We start from the raw sequence: 17,986 nt of genomic DNA on the forward strand, positions 1-17,986 counted from the left end.
GTAGGATCACACTCCTGGCCGAGCCAAACGAGTTAATCCATCCAAAATGCAACCAATAACCTAGAAAGGAGTGTGCTAAGAGGTACCTCAGCCATGGAATATCAAAAGGGTAACGAAGGTGGCATTTTAGTTTCTGCTTAGAAAATGAAAACAAAAAAACTGGCAAGAAAGTGAGAGACTCACTGAAAGAGTAAAGGTGAGGGGGAGTCAGAGAGCAGCAAATACTGGTTCTGTGAGATCGGGGCTGGCTTGCGGAGTTGGGCAGCCTCGAAGCCCTCCGTGGCATCTGCCTCTAGTTCTTGTTTATTCCATATTTATCCACAAAAGCAACATAAACACATATCTATTGAGACTTCCTCTGTGTGACCCCTAAATCTGTGCCCCTCAGCTAGCAGACAGTAATTGTTTTTCTTCGTTTACCGCTATTGGTTCTCTTGATAGAATTGGCAGAGCTGGTTTAGGGCCTTCTCCTATGCCAGTGATGAGAACAGTGACAGCAGACCTGAATGCGGGCATGGTTCCTGGCACATCCCACATGAAAGGCTGCAGCCGAGGGTGGGTCTGTAGGGCACACATGTTCAGGTTTCTGTCTCTTATTCCTTCTCTTGCATCCCAAGGTTAACCTCCATCCCTCCCTGCAGTCCAGCCGAGGTGCCAGTGCAGGGCTGCAAAAACGTTTCTCCTGCATTGTCAGCAGCTTAGCATCCCCTTTTTGGGACCAGCAGTTTACACAAGAGATACCCATTTCAAAACCAACCAGCCAAATAAACATGCCACCCATGTCAAAAGAAAATGTCATCTTTGTTGGTGTTCAATACCTACTGGACAAATGGCTGTGCATAGAGACTGAGCGTGCATTTTTAGTGATGTGTGTGTGTGTGTGTGTGTGTGTGTGTGTGTGTGTGTGAGAGAGAGAGAGAGAGAGAGAGAGAGAGAGAAACATCTATTTGTGTCCCTCTTATTTATGCATTCATTGGTTGCTTCTTGTAGGTGCCCTGACCGGAGATCAAACCTGCAACCTTAAGTTTGGGGATGATGCTCTTACCAACTAAGCTACCCTGCCAGGGATGAGTGAGGATTTTTAAACTCTTCATAACACAATGCCAGCCCTTCATTCTCACTGTGAATGAGCTCGGTTCTTCTCTGGTTGTAATTAGGGGCTGATTAGTATTTGTGCATGTCAATGCTGCCGCCTGGTTTAGCATCCATTCAACAGGATTATTTCATTTTGCTGAAATTTTAATGCTTGCGTGCCACACAGGTGCCCTGGCACTAGAAAACCTGGGACTCAAGCTCAATAGACTAAGGTCTGAAATTATGTTAATGGGGTTCATTTTTTCCCATGGCAAAGGAGCGTGTTGGAAGGTGATAATCAACCAGCCAGCAGACAGGACAGAGGGCAGGATGCTTCAGCAGCCATTCTGGGCTCTGGGTTTCTAATGTAGCACAAGCTAGAGTTTCTGCCCCACCACTGGCCTGGCCCTTGGGGTGCTGACCTTCAGAGAACTCTGAGAGGATGGGGAGTAGCAGCGAATAAATCATTAGGAGGAATTATGCAAAGAAAGTAACACGAGGACACAGGGGTCAGCCATGAACCCCACCTGGGGGTGCAAGGACATGCTTTTCAGAATGGGGTCCTTTGGTTGGAGTGAGTAGATGTTTGTCAGGTAGACAAGGAGGAGAGGAACTTTCGCCATATTCTGACGGGACAGGAAAGGCACACAGGCAAGAAGTACCCCTGGGCCTGTCCCACAGTCCCTTCAAGAGACCATGTAGTAACTGTTTATGTTTTTAGTATTTATGGCTGGGAACAGAAGGAAAATGATACTTTCTCCTTTGGAATCGGTCAGCTCTTAATTTTTAACAGGGAGGCATTTTTACATTTTTGCACATCATGAAACAGCACTGTGGGTGACAGCGGGAAAACTTCTCCTTCCATTCCTGTCACACTCAAAATAAAGGGACCAAGACCACATTACTAGCCAAGACCTGACCCTAACAAAGTGACACGTACGGGATAATAGGAGAACGCCCACCAGATACCATTTATTTCCTTTGCCTCCTCTTGGAAGAAACCCTTTTGTAGGGTAAGCAACCATCCAGTTTCCCCGAGACTATCATGGTTTTAGCATTGAAAATGGCAATTCCACATCCCAAGACACCTCTGGGCCTTGGGCCAACCAGGACGGTTGGGCTCCGTAGGATTAGACCACACCGAACACCAGATCTCTGTGACTAACTTGTTAAAGAGCAGGTTTTCAAGGCTGGGTGCCTGTGAATGAGAGCTTTTACTATCTTGCCCTGGCATCTACTTCTATTTGCAGGTGGGGAAACTGAGGCCTAGCTAGGAGCAGCACTTGGTCAGACTCCACAATGCTTAGCTCCAATAAGCTGATGCACAGGCTCAAAAACACTCACAACTGCTTTAGGACTTCCTTTTGTCTTCCTCACATAATCATACGTTTCTAGATAGACAGTCTATGGTCTTATGCAGGTCACATAACCACTCTGTGACTCCCTAGGTTTAGTCCACACCGAAAACACTTACAACAGGGATAATAAGAACTATTCTTACACATAGCTCATCCATTTATCATCACCCATGACTTCCTGACCACCACATCTCAGTAGCCTATTCAGTCAAGTCCCGACTCAACCTGATGTTAAGGGACTTTCAAATCCCAGCCTTTTTCTAGCCCTCACCCTCCTGTGCACTGTGCCTAGACATAGTGCTTTAGAAGATGCCAATTGAGAGAATGAAAGAAAACGAGAGGATACGCGTAAGACAACGTTAAAAGAGCTATTTCAAATAAAAAGTGTTACTTTAACAAAATAGGACAGTGGTTAAAGTCTTTCATATTTAAGGCCTCGGTATAGATATGTGAATAAAAAAGGATGTGAAATGACAAATCCTCCGGCCATTCTACAATTAAATCATCATTCTTTGACTAACTTCTTCCTAACCATACCTATTTGAAAACCTAGTTTCAATGTCATCCCATTCACTGATTCACTCAACAAGGGTGTATTGAATGCTTTCAGGCTAGGCATCAGGATGCTTACCTCCTTCAGGAATTTTTCACATATGACCCTTTGGGGACAATGCCTGCCATCTCATTTGCCTGTGGGTGAAATGCCTTTGCAGCAATTACACTCACCTCAGCCATATCTAAGTTAAGATGACCAGAATAAAACAGATTGGGCAATTAGCCAATGTGGCTCAGCATTTGAATGTTGACCCAGGAACCAAGAGGTCCCAGGTCTGAAACCCAGTCAGGGCACATGCCCAGGTTGTGGGCTCAATCCCCAGTGGGGGACATACAAGAGGCAGCCAATCGATGATGTTCCTCTTTCTTTTTTTTTTTTTTAATATATTTTATTGATTTTTTACAGAGAGGAAGGGAGAGGGATAGAGAGTTAGAAACATCGATGAGCGAGAAACATCGATCTGCTGCCTCCTGCACACCCCCCACTGGGGATGTGCCCGCAACCAAGGTACATGCCCTTGACCGGAATCGAACCTGGGACCCTTCAGTCCGCAGGCCGACGCTCTATCCACTGAGCCAAACCGGTTTGGGCGATGATGTTCCTCTTTCATCGATATTTCTATCTCTCCATCCCTCTCCCTTCCTCTCTCACTAAAAATCAGTAAAAAACATATTTAAAACAGACTGGGCTCTAGCCCAAGCTTTGTTCTTTATTTACCATGTGATATGGGGCTGACTCTCTTTGCTCGTCTGTTAGAGGGGAAATGATAGCAAGATTATGTGCTTACTGAAAATATGATCATACATATAAAAGCATGTAGCATGAGGGTTGGAGCAGAGTAAGTGACGAGACCATGTAAATACCTCCCTTACGCTGACCACATCACCATCATCCATGACTTCCTTACCACCGCATCTTCGTAGCCTGTTGAATCCTGATTCAACCTGATATTCAGGGCTTTTGGTGATCAGACACCAGCCTTACCCTGGTCTTAGCTGGATCATTCCGATTGGTCTTAAAGTTTTTAACTTGGTGAAACGCAAGGGTAACAATTGTGGAAAGCCAGAGAGATATTTGCTGCTTACTGCTTCACAGGGCTTCCCTGGTTCTTTTTCCTGGGCCCTGTGGCCTCAACCTCTGCACTCATTGTCCCCCTCTTGTGTTTCTCTATCCAGGAAGGGAATCTCACAAAGGCTTCCCCTGTCATGTGGTCTCTGGAAGAAAAGAGAAGCGAACAGAGCATCCAGACAGCAGCATCCTCTTTACAGCTTTCTCACCTTTGAAACAGAGAGGCGGGGGGGCGCCACCCTAAATGACACAATCAGCCTAAAAGGGAAGACCATTTGCTTTTCTTCTGTGAAAACTTTAAACGAGGAGTAATATGAAAGGGAGGGATCTTGTGTTTCACTCCTCTAGGAAGGCTCCTTAGAGGAGAATAAGGTCAGGTGAAATTTAAGTTCAATTTGACCCAAGTTCTCTTAAGATAAACACACCTCAAATGGAGGGTGATGGGAACCTCATTACTTAGAATTGGACAAATAACCTAAGGCGGTAAGATTATAACCTGGCAGCAGCAATGGTTTGCTCAGCAAACGACTTGAACCTCTACTGGGAACATTTAACACCACTTGTATTTTGAAATCGGAGGCTACATCTACAGGCAATAAAGACCGTTATCTCTCCGATTCATTGCAGTTGCACAAACACCCGGTTAATTCAGCTATAACACATCTGCCCAGAGAAATATTTACTTTTGGAGCCTCCTGGGTATGCTTTAAATTTCTCCTAATGGCTACGCATTGGGTTCTAAGTTTAAGCTGTTGAGATGAACTTTAAGTGCTATTTCTATCCAGAGAAGCTCACCACTATCAAACATAAAGAGCAGGTTCTTTAGTACATAACCTCGGTGCCCATTTAGGAACTGTTTCCCTCCTCCAAATTGCACAGAAGAGATTCTCTCTGAACCTACCTAAGAAGATGCATTTTTTTTCTTCGCTGCTCATTTGGCTTCTCAGTAGAGCAAACAGACGATAAATGTTTCTCAAGGATCACAAGGGGAGTAACAACATTCACGCTTCCTCTTTGAGAATTATAGTTCTCAGCTACTCAATCTGTAGGAAATGAAGTCTCAGGATACCTCTTTAAGTAGTGACAGCAACAAGGATTCTTATGCCATTAAAATGCTAAGAAAATAGTCAGAGGAAGATCAATTTCAGAGGAGGAACAAGGAATGAAACCTAGCAGATTTAATTTTCAGAGGTGGTGCTAATGATGAAAATACCTTAATGAACATAACTTACTTATCTTGTTCGTTCCAAAACATGTGTGTGTGTATCTTTTTATTGGTTTCAGAGAGGAAGGGACAGGAAGAGAGAGATAGAAACATCAATGATAAGAGAGAATCATTGATTGGCTGCCTCCTGCACGCCCCCTATTGGGGATTAAGCCCATAAACCAGGCATGTGTCCTTGACTGGAATCGAACCCAGGACCTTTCAGGCTGACACTCTATCCATTGAGCCAAATCAGCTAGGGATGGAGATATATATATATATATATATATATATATATATATATGCAAAATATATGCAAAATGATCTAGAAAAAACAAATATATATATATTTGTTTTTTCTAGATCATTTTGCTCCTTTAAGATGCAGGGTTAAGTAACACAACTTAGAAGTGAGAACTGGGGTGGGTGGATGAGAAAGAGGGAGTCTTAACTTACTGCCCCCAGGTTCTCCATGGTTTTGCTTCTCTGTGCACCACAGCACACACCTGTAAATCATGCCCTTTCTATCCTTGTCCTAAACCTCAGGAGCTCACAGTCCTTGGAAACACTAATGTCACAGTGCTCTGTCCTCTACTTCTCCAAATTCCTCATTGCTTCCCACATCACACTCAGCATCTTGCCTGGACCACAAGTGTTTCTATTGGTAAATTCAGAAAAGTCAAGGAGAAATCCTCACTCACCTGGTTTCATACCATTTTTGAACCATTTCTACTGCATTACTAAAACATTTTTATTGCAAGATTGAAGGTCAGACTAGATTGAAAAGTAATATACAGTGTTCATGTCATAGTTAATGTCCAACATATAACAAACTAACAGCACCTTGTGAACGTGTAGGTATCTTAGGATGAGAAAATACCAATTTAATTGCAAACTCTTGGAGGAGGGGAAATACATCTCATCCTTCTTTGCATCTGGGTGTGTAGCAGCTGACCTCCCCCTGGAAGCCTCCCTAACCACTTATTCTCACTGAGGACAACTTACACAGTCTTCTTTACACTCACCTAGTGCTATATACTAACGTCCCTCACGGCACACTCACCACCAGCACTGTTACTGCTGATGGACTTGCCTGAATATGCCCATGAGTTCCCTAATTACAAGGTCTATGTTCTCAGTGTCTAATACAGCCTGGCCCACCGTAAATAAGCAATAAAGATTTGTTGCACGAATGCACAACACAAGTGTTCAATAGTGTTTATTGAATTAAACATAATTGTATACTTAACAGTAAAAAAAAAATGACACTTGGAAAAAGCTTTTTAGTTTATGACTTCGTTGCAGACCAATGAGTATGTGTTGGTCATGAAAAATTGAGAAAATAATCTAATTTCAATTTAATTTCCCTTTTAAATCAATTTAGAAAATCAGCCTGACCTTCAGATCCTGAGGCCTGAAGTCAAGCAGCCTAAATCCAAATTCAAGTCAAACCAATAAATGGAGTTTAATAATAATCCCAAACAGAATTAGAATGACTAATGCCTAGTGTGGAATGAGCTCTGTAGTTCATCTGAGAATCAATACGAATGCTTTTTGCAATATCCCTAACACATGGTCAACCAATCTCTATCTGGATTCTTCTAACAGCTTCATGACAAGTCATCCTTCACTTCTGAATCCAAAAAGAGATCATAATCCCTCCTTGTAGTGATTGAAATGTGTCCCTATCCACCTAGTATGTCCTCCAGTAAAACACAGAAAACTCTACTCCTGTTCTACACACTCTGGATATTAATGAAAAACATTGAACTTCCCCTTTGTCTTTAAGGATAATCTTTATGTCCAGGTTCCCCATTCCAATTCAAGATTCAAGGATTTCAGATCCTGTCCCATCATGGTCATCTGCCTCTAAACCAGCTCCCCAATCTGTATATCTGGTTAGATCACAATGAAGTGGGAACAATGGGGCTGGCTGGTAATGTTTTGGGTGATTCTAATGGATGCTGAGACATGTCCTGATTACACCAGATACGTCTGTCAGCAGAGAATAAATAGCAATATGACTGCCAGAGACTTTCCATCATAAATTGCAACCATTTAAAATAAGGGGCAGAATCAATGGCAGCATTTACTCCAAGGTTTCAGATGTTTGGAAACACTGCAAAATCCATTTCTGCTCTAAAGGTGTGTCTGTTAGATTTCCCTGCCCAGCCAATGATGAGCAGGCTTCAGACTACATAGATGGGGAGCCTGACTCTAACAGCGTCTTTCGATGTGATAAAGATGTCAGGGCGCCCGGCGAGGAGAACCAGGATTGGATGGATGGATGAGTATGGGGATGAGAGGTATTTTGTGCATTTTGTCCTGTTGGCTTAGCAGTTTCCTATCCCTGCCAGAGACCTCATTCATGCATTAATTTATTCTAGAATTTATCTCACAAACCTCTATTACTGTCTAAGATCTTTACTAGATATAAAAGGGTATATAACAAAGAATAAAGTAGATTCAATCCCCACCCTCATGGAATTTACAGTCTACTAGGAAAGACATACATTAAACAAATAAACATATAATTATAGGATTGGGAATTATAGGAAGTGCCCTGAAGGAAACCCAGTGAATACAATAAAATGGATAAAAGGGACTAAGTTTAGATTGGAGTTTGCAGGGAAGGCCAGTTTAAGCAGGAACCATTACAGGTGAGTCCTACAGGATGGGCACAATCCAGTCAGCCTGAGTAGGGAGCCATTCTAGGCAGTGACCAGCATGTGGAAACCATTTGGGTGGGTGGGGAGAGCTCAGTGAAAGAAGGCCAGTGCGATTCAGAAGAAGGAGTCAAGAGTGATGGGGTGGGATGAGGCAAGGGCTTTGTAAGTTGGGTTTAGGAATTTTTTGAAAATTATTTTTACAGCACTGGAAAGCTACTTAAGAGTTTTGAGAAAGGGAGTGACATGATTGATCATCAGCATGGGATCTAGAGGCTTCCTGAGCCTTCTTCTTGTCCTATGATTAAGCTCTGGCTAGACTTGGAGTGTTCTGAGTCCAGACAATTTGTCCACCCTAACCTGTCTCGCTTCCCCGCCACAGGTGTTACCCATTTGTAAAATGCCTTTTTCTCTTTTGAAATTCAAGCCATTTCTCCTGCAGATGTTATCACAGTGTAAATAATCTAGCACCCGCTTTGCTACAGAAAATTTCAGGCAATGGAATTCAGGAAACTTGTGTCATAAAACACTGTCTGGCCCCAGTTCCCAGGCACCTTGGCTCAAAAGGTTACCTGATATGTCAACACAACTCATCCCGCTAAACAAGGCAGTTCGGCTCATTAACAAAGTACTTTGTCCCGGGAGTAAATTGAGAATCTAAAAGGATGCGATTTGCTGCTATGTTTCATTAATAAAGAAACAAGCAATGAGGCTGCAGATCTGTATCTAGAAATGGCTGCACAGTGGTTTTGTCTAATTGGGAGGGAGAGACACTGATCAGCAATGAGTCACCTGAAGTTTGTAAATGAGAAGTCTGCTGTGAAGGAACGCTCCAGAATTAGAAAGCAGCTAAGGGAGTGAAATGTCCCCATCACAAGCATATTTATTGAAGATCAATTAGAAATTGCCCGTGCCTCAAAAGTATGTCTATAAATCTGATGCCAAGCCATCAGAATGAAAGCCATCTCTGGACATCACCACAATGACTAATTAAAGCATTCATCAAAATAAGAAGGACACCACTTTTATGTTATCTCTTTTAAGCCAGAAAACACCGCCGAGGTATCCACATGAGAAGAATTATTAGTGCTTTTGACATCCTAAGACAGTGGTCCGCAAACTGTGGCTCTCGAGCCACATGCGGCTCTTTGGCCCCTTGAGTGTGGCTCTTCCACAAAATATCACATGTGGGCGCCTATGTACAGTGCGATTGAAACTTTGTGGCCCATGCACAGAAGTTGGTATTTTGTGGAAGAGCCACACTGAAGGGGCCAAAGAGCAGCATGTGGCTCGAGAGCCGCAGTTTGCCGACCACTGATCTAAGGGAAAAGAGGTCAGTGTCCCTGACTAAATAGGCAGGTACTGCATGTTCTAAAATTCTTGCAGCACATCTGTTGAAAATCACTGTGCTAGGGGCTAACCTCACAAGGATTTATTTTAAACTCACAAAGATCCTACAGGAAGATACGGTTTTCCTTATTTCACAGCTACTGGAAAGCCAGGTTCAGAAAAGCTGAATGACTTCACCAAGGTGACACCACTTGCAGGCAGCAGAATCCAGTTTCTAAACCACATTGTCTGAGTCCAAAGCTCATGTTATTTCTCCATCCCTACTGCAACCTCTGTTTCTACACTGGAAGCCCTAAGCATTGCCTGAGGCCAGAGTGAAACAGAACCACCCAGGTCACTGTGAAAACAGAAATTCGAGGCCACATTTCCCACGGGCAAGGGTCGCTTCTTTTCTGTATTTTCCACTGCATGTGCTGGATATGCATTTGGAAAAGGCTCCCTGTGACAGGATTGGGAGCTTTGGTTGAGGGCACAGTCAGCCAACCCCACTCCTGATACAGGTCACTAAGGGGAGATTCCTCAAGAACCCCCCACAAATGCATGTTGACATTGGGTAAGAACTCCTAGCGAGGTCTTTTAACTTTGTTGTCCTGTCATCCAGTCACGGAGGCATGCTGGGCTCCCAATCCAGGAGACAAAAAAGGCAAAATATCAACCCAACAGTCCATGCAGGCTTCATGCTGCTCTGCTGCATCTTGCCGAGTGTGGAGGGAGTGCAATGCAGGCTCCTGTCCCACCACCCTCCCCATAGAGCAGGTTCACTTCTATTTGCACAAGGAAAGCATACACACCACTATGCTGATATTGAAAAGGCCTTGGTGGCGAAAGTGGCTCATAATCCACTTTGATATGAGAGTCTGACATTTGGGCAGCAGAAAAAAAGAAATCCGTTGGAGCCAATGACATCTCTATGGGAAAGGCCCCGGTGCCACAAAAGAGCTAGGGAAAGTGGCAGCTAACCCTGTGGTGGCCCTATTGTTCTTCATAAATGACTGGGAACACCAGGACCTCCAGGAGGAGGGCTCAGAGAAAGAGGCTGCCACCTGTTGCTAGGGATGACATCACCACCCCAGCAAGAGCAGCTTGTGTGTATGTCATTAATCAGCACTGGCTTCTCTGCAGGCCTGTTCACTAAGATCTCAACTGTCAGCACTCCGGCTTCAAGCTTCCAAAGGGATCTGCCAAAATGCCTGGCCTTCATCCGAAAGAAAGTTGGCCTGCATTCAAAATTACCTTGGAGGGGAGGGGTGCTGGTGGTGTGGTGATATTCTCTTGCTTTGTTACTATTGTGTGTGTTTACAAGCCTGCTGGGGTTAAGTACGAGAGGGGAAAGGGGAGAAGGGAGAAGGAGAGAAGATCAAGCAGAAGCCCACCTGATCCCATGTGAGTGGAACAGGAAAGAGGGCAGAGTTCTTCCTTTTAAAGCAAGTGCTGTAGCCCATTTCTCATTCTCCTTTTTTTTTAATGTTGAAAAAAACCATCTAAGAATTAACTGCAAATGGTGTAGCACAGTGGTTGGCAAACTGCGGCTCACGAGCCACATGCGGCTCTTTGGCCCCTTAAGTGTGGCCACGAAGTTTCAATTGCACTGTACGTGCGCGCCCGCACATGGTATTTTGTGGAAGAGCAACACTCAAGGGGCTGCAGTTTGCCGACCACTAGTGTAGCATAATCAGCTCTGTTAAGGAGTTGGAAACACAGATGTTAGTTAAAAGCAAAATCTTAGGAATCACCTCTTCATCTTGCAGGTGAGTAAACTGAGTCCCTGAGATAGAGTCTTGTCCCTAGTTCTCTATTGGCAATAGCTAGCTCCTCACTGTAGCTTGTTTCTTCTTCTTCCTGTGCAAACCACTGGACTAGAATTCCCAGCTTCCCTTGAAGGTAGCTGGGTGTGGCCATGTGACTGACTTGAGGAGATGAGAAGCATGTCACTTTTAGGCTGGCCCGGGATAACTTTCCATGCTCTGGTTTCATGCTCTGTCCCTTCTGCTGGCTTACTGCAGCCACTGATAAGGCTAGACTGTAGCTCAGCTCTCCTATCTGTCCCTCCTCCGCTCCTGGTCCATGGAGTAGTGCCTGGTTCATGCTGCTATCTCTCACCATAGCACAACAATTTACTCCAGCAACCTACCCTTCAGGATATATTTTTAAATGCCTTTCCAATTCATCTTTAATTATGCTTTAGAAATAAAATCAGGATAAATTAATCTATCAAGTATTTTCTGTTCCTTTGCCAAATTAATGTCTGTATCAATTACATCATCAAACAGATGTTTCCTCAGACTCCTCTCTACCTTGATGTTCCTAGTTACTACTTTCATAACTCAAGCCTTGTGAGCCTCTTTTTTTAGAAGAAGTTGCCAACAAGCAGTATCATAAAATTTGCACCAAATGAGGCAGAAAAGGTGTTTTAGAATAGAGTATGTGGATCCTGAGAAAGAATACATCTGTCAAGAAGGACTTCTCGTGGTTAACTGGGCTAAAATTCATAACCAGAGTCCAGCAGCCATTGCTGATAGAGGCCTCTCACAAGTACTGCATTTCAGGGAATAACTACAGGCTGAGCTGCCAGCCCTCTGAACTGTGTTCCTGATATCTTAGCCAACTCTTACAAAGAAGTTCCTGGTATTGTCTTTCCACCAATGGGCTGAGACCTCCCTGTCCAATCAAAACTACACTGCTATATCCTTGTTGGCATCTTTACTGATCAATCAGAGCTGCTCCTTATGACCAATCAGGATGCATGATTCCGACAAATCAGGAGAGTGCTTTTTGGACCAATCAAGCTGTACAACGTTGGATCCCACTTGTGCATGAAAATAGACAGGAACCAGGACAGAGACTTTCTCTATAAACCGTAGGTTGTCCTTTGTCTCTTCTGAGCACACTTTTGGTTTCCACCAGAGGCCGTGTCTCCCTGGTTTATAAATAGTTTACCTGAATCAAGTTTTTCCTTTTATTGCACCCCAGATTAGACTCCTGTTGACATTAGATTGGTGGCAGAAAACTTTTGCTGACAAGTGTCAAACAGAAAAATCTTGAAGTGCAAGAAATTTGCAAGTAGAAGAAAAGGAAGACTCAGAGCTACTTGCATCTCTCCAATGCAGAAAATGTCACAATCCTGTGAGAGCATGCTTATACAACAGTATGAATGGAATGGTTTTCAAGGCAGCCTGGGAGAGAAGAACAGAGAAGGGGAGAGGCATACCTAGTAAAAAAGGAAACTTATGTACATATAACCCGTTTCCCATCAAGCTTAGAGCTGAGATCAAGGAATGAAGAAGACCGACTTCATGCTTCACTGGTCTCTGGTCATTCTTTAATTAAGATTTCAGTGATTAGCAACTGAGTGGCACAACTTGTTTTACAATTCAGTTCATGGAAGTTACAACAAGCTTAGAAAAACTCTCTTGGGGGTTCATTGAGAAACGTATCCATTGCTGTCATGTCTTTCCTATTTTGAGTATTTTTATTTCTTCTCCTTTTTATTAATTAGAAAAAGAAACCTTGCTGTCAGTAGAACTGGATGAAAATAACTACAGTTGGTACTTAGTACATTAAAAAATATGTTATTTTTACTGGAGTCATTCTTTTATACTTGACAGCATCATATTGTGATATGCATTGGTCAACCACTCATCTCTGGTGAGAGCACAACAGAGATGATGCAAGGTCAGTACAGTGGGGATGTGGCATTCAAATAAATGTCAACATGTATTTGTGGGAGGATCTTAATATATTTATTAGGCAAACAGAGACTCCTCAAACGTTCCTTTCCGACATTATTAAAGTAATTTGGCTGTAGAACATAATTGGATTAAAAATGACCTAACAAGTTCTTAGAAGAGGTTGAGCATGAACTGGCATGGCAACTATCATAGATGACAAATGAGACAAGAAGACTCCATGCTTAGAAATTTTAGGGTAGAAATTTCAGACCAAACATATGACCAAATTAAAACTGTTTCTTATTCATTAAATCAAATAAAATGCAAAAAAAATAACCAATCCACCATTTTGGGGAGCAAAGGAGGGGGCTGATGGGATGAGGAGAGAAGACTAAATAGAGCAGAGAAATTCATAAAAGATTCCACTTCAAATGGCAAACAAATAAATAATATAATATTTGAATACTGTATATGATAAAAATATTTCCCTGAAGGATCAGAAGTTAATCTAATGTTTAAAATTCTGGTACAAGGACTTCACTGGTGAATTTTATCAAACATTTTAAAAAGAATTAACACCAATCACTCACAAACTCTTCCAAAAGAAATCAAAGATGAGGGAACATTCCCAAACTTATTTTATGAGGCCAGCATTATCTTGATACCAGATCCAGAAAAGGATAGTAGTAGAAGCAAAAGCTACAGGCCAACATCCCTGATGAATATAGATGCAAAAATTCTCAATAAAATACTAGCAAACCAAATTCACAAGTGCATTGAAATATCTTTCACCATGATCAAGTGAAAGCTATCCCTGGCATGCAAGGATGGTCCAACATGCAAATCAATATGATACATCACATTAATGGAATAAAAGAAATGAATCACATGGTCATCTCAATAGATACAGAAAAAGCACTGAATAAAATTCAACATACATACATGATAAAAACTCTTAACAAATTAGGCATAGAAGGAACATATATCAACATAATAAAGGCCATATATGGCAAGCCCACAGCTAACATAATCCATGGTAAAAGTTTGAAAGCTCTTCCTCTAACGTCAGTAACAAGCGTGCCCATTCTCACCATTCCTATTTAAGATAGTACTAGAAGTCCTAGTTAGAGTAATCAGACAAGAAAAACAAATAAGCCGAAACCGGTTTGGCTCAGTGGATAGAGCGTCGGCCTGCGGACTGAAAGGTCCCAGGTTCGATTCCGGTCAAGGGCATGTACCTGGGTTGCGGGCACATCCCCGGTAGGAGATGTGCAGGAGGCAGCTGATCGATGTCTCTCTCATCGATGTTTCTAACTCTCTATCTCTCTCCCTTCCTCTCTGTAAAAAATCAATAAAAATATATTTAAAAAACAAAAAAAAAAGAAAAACAAATAAAAGGTCTCAGGATTGGACAGAAAGAATAAAATTGTCTTTATTTGCCCATGACCTGGTTTTACATATTAAAAAATATCCTAAATACAGTTAAAAAAAAACTGCTAGTACTAATTAATGAATTCAGTAAAAGTGTAGGATATGAAATTAAGATACAAAAGTCAGTAATGCTTTTATAAACTAACAGTGAATTTTATGAGACAGAAATAAGTATATAAATCCAATTTACAATAGCATCAAAAATGATAAAATATTTAGGAATAAATTTAAGATGGTAAAGATCTCTACTCTGAAAAATATAAGACATTGATAAGAGAAATCAAAGAAGACACAAATGAATGGACTGAAATAATTAATATTGTTAAAATGTCAATATTGCCAAAAGCCATCTATAGATTCAATGCACTCCCTCTAAGATTCTAATGGCATTTATTTACAGAAGTAGAAAAAGACCACCTAAACTTATATGAAACCATAACAGATCCTGAATAGCCAAAAAAATCTTGAGTAAGAACAAAACAGAAGGCATTAAACTTCCTTGTTTAAGATATTCTACAAAGCTATCGTCCATCCAAAACTTTATGGCATAAAAACAGACAAATAGATTCATGGAACAGACTTGAGAGCCCAGAAGATATCCAAACACATACAGACAACTAATATTTAACAGGGAGCCAAAAATACTTAATTGAGAAAAGACAATCCCTAACAAATCATGCTGGGATAACTAGATATTCACATGTAAAAGAATGAAAGTAGATCCATATCTTACACCATTCACAAAAGTTAACTCAAAATGAATTAATGATGTAAGTGTAGGTCCTGAAATGTGAAACTCCTAGAACTAAACATAGGAATAAAACTCCTTGACATGGGTCTCAGTAATAACTTTTGGATATGACACCTAAAATACAAGAAACAAAATAAAAAACATATACCAGCAGGACTACATCAAACTGTACAGCAAAAGAACAACAACAAAGACAATCTACGGAATGGGTCAAATATCGCAAACCACATATGTGATAAGGGTTTACTATCCAAAATATATAAAGAACTCATACAACCTGATAGTCAAAAACCAAAAACCCAATTAAAAAATGGGCAAAGAACCTGAGTAGACATTTCTCCAAAAACACATATATGAAAGGCCAACAGGTATATGAAAAGATGCTTAACATCACTAGTCATTAGGGAAATGCAAATTAAAATCACAAGATACCACCTCATGCCTATTAGAATGTCATCATCAAAAAAAACAAGAGAACAAATGCTTGTGTGAATTTGGGGAAAAGGATAGCCTTGTACACTTCTGGTGGGACTGTAAATTGTTGTAGCCACTATCAAAAACAGTATGGCGTTTCCTCAAAAAATTAAAAATAGAACTACCAAATGACCCAGTAATTCCACTTTTGGGAATATAGTCAAAGGTAATGAAAATGCTAACTTAAAAACATATCTGGCCCTGACCGGTTAGGCTCAGTGGATAGAGCGTCGGCCTTCGGACTGAAAGGTCCCAGGTTTGATTCCGGTCAAAGGCATGTACCTTGGTTGCGGGCACATCCCCAGTAGGAGGTGTGCAGGAGGCAGCTGATGGATGTTTCTCTCTCATTGATGTTTCTAACTCTCTATCCCTCTCCCTTCCTCTCTGTAAAAAAATCAATAAAATATATTTTTTTAAAAACATATCTGCAACTGCAAGTTAATAGAAGCATCTACACTAATAAAAGAGAAACATGGTAATTAGCATACGACTGCTACCCTTCCCGTTGGCTAATCAGCATATCCTTATGCACATTAACTGTCAGCCAAGATGGCGGCCGGCAGCCAGGCAGCTGGAAGCGAACATGAGCCTTGCTTGCTCCAGTGACTGCAGACTCCAATGTTCCCTGCCTGACTTGCCGGCCTCTGAGCTGCAACTCTAAGAAACTTTGTAACAAATATAGAAGCTAAACAAAACCCCAGAAATTAGCTTTCAGCCAGCGGGGATCTCAGAGCTGGAGTTATACATTGTTTCGATTATAGAACGCAATCAGCAGCGGAAGCCTCAGAGCTAGAGCCAGAGCTAAAGCTGGCCCAGAATAAAAAAAAAAAGAAAAAAGAAAAAAAGGAGCAGTTGGGAGCTTCAGTCAACAACCGCCAGCCTGAAAGCAGCCCTCAGCCCCTCACCCAGACTGGCCAGGCATCCCAGGGGGGACCCCCACCCTGAAGGGTGTGTGACCAGCTGCAAACAGCCATGATCCCCTCATCCAGGCTGGCCAGGCACCTCAGTGGGGACCCCTACCCTGATCCAGGACACCCTTCAGGGCAAACCAGCCTGCCCCCAGGCCTCTATCCTATATAGTAAAAGGGTAACATGCCTCTAGCACCAGGATCAGCGGAGCCACGAGGCCTCCGGGCACCAGATCAGCGTGACAGGGGGAAGCGCCCAAACCCCGTGATCACCCTGCAGCTCTTTGTGTGACAGGGTGTGGCGCCCCAACCCCCCTCCCCACAGGCCCTGCTCTGTGTGTGACGGGGTAGAGCCATAACCTCCCTATCGGCCCTGCCCTGAGTGTGACAGTGGCGGCGCCCCAACCCCCTGATCTTCCCTGCTCTGTGGGTGATAGAGGGCGGTGCCCCAACCCCTTGATCCGCCCTGCTCTGTGTGTGACAGGGGGCGGTGCCCTAACTCCCCTATCAGCCCTACTCTGTGCGTGACAGGGGGGAGCTCTCCAACCCCCTGATGGGCCCTGCTCTGTGCATGACAGAGGGCAGAGCCCAACCCCCTGATGGGCCCTGCTCTGTGCGTGACAGGGGGGAGCTCCCCATCCCCCTGATGGGCCCTGCTCTGTGCATGACAGGGGGCAGTGCCCCAACCCACTGATTGGCCCTGCTCTGTGCGTGACAGGGGGTGGCGCCACAACCTCCCCATCGACCCTGCCTTGAGTGTGACAGGGGGTGGTGCCCCAACCCCCTAATCGGCCCTACCCTGAGTGTGACTAGGGGTGGCATCGCAACCTCCTGATCCACCCTGCTCTGTGCATGACGGGGCGGCGCCCCAACTCCCCAATCGACCCTGCTCTGAGCCCGACTAGGGGCTGCACCTACAGATTGGGCCTGCCCTCTGCCACCCAGGAGCAGGCCTAAGCCAGCAGGTTGTTATCCCCTGAGGGGTCCCAGACTGCAAGAGGGCACAGGCCGGGCTGAGGGACCCCCCTGCCCTCCCCCGAGTGCACAAATTTTTGTGCACAGGGCCTCTAGTATATAATAAATAGGAATATAATGTACAACATGATGACTATAGCTAACATTGTTATATGACACACAAGAAAGTTGTTACAAGAGTTAATCCTAATAGTTCTGATTATATTTTTTCCTTTTTTTCTTTTCATTGAATCTATATGAGAAGACGGATGCTAGCTGAACCTATTATGGGAATCATTTCTCAATATATGTAAATTAAACCATCCTGCCATACAACTCAAACTTATATAGTGATGTATGCCAATTATTTTTTGATATAACTGAAAAAACACTCTTGGATGAAAGCATATATCAAATATATTATGTATTTCATATTTTATTTCATAAGTTACATTGGTAATTATTATTATTTAAAGAGATATAAATTATTTATTTTAAAGTACATGCTTATGCTAGTAGGATAA

The 17,986-nt window shown here is 42.8% G+C and overlaps 1 protein-coding gene across 2 annotated transcripts in view; it reads right to left on the reverse strand.

Annotated features, from left to right (window-relative positions):
• The window catches only part of FAT3 (FAT atypical cadherin 3), a 524,011-nt gene that overhangs the window by 207,911 nt on the left and 298,114 nt on the right, over positions 1-17,986 (reverse strand). The gene's annotated exons all lie outside the window — the stretch shown is intronic.

This window comes from Myotis yumanensis, unplaced genomic scaffold (genome assembly GCF_028538775.1).
Source record: "Myotis yumanensis isolate MYYU_CA2020_CCGP unplaced genomic scaffold, mMyoYum1.0.hap1 SCAF_10, whole genome shotgun sequence".
Taxonomy (NCBI): Eukaryota; Metazoa; Chordata; class Mammalia; order Chiroptera; family Vespertilionidae; genus Myotis; species Myotis yumanensis.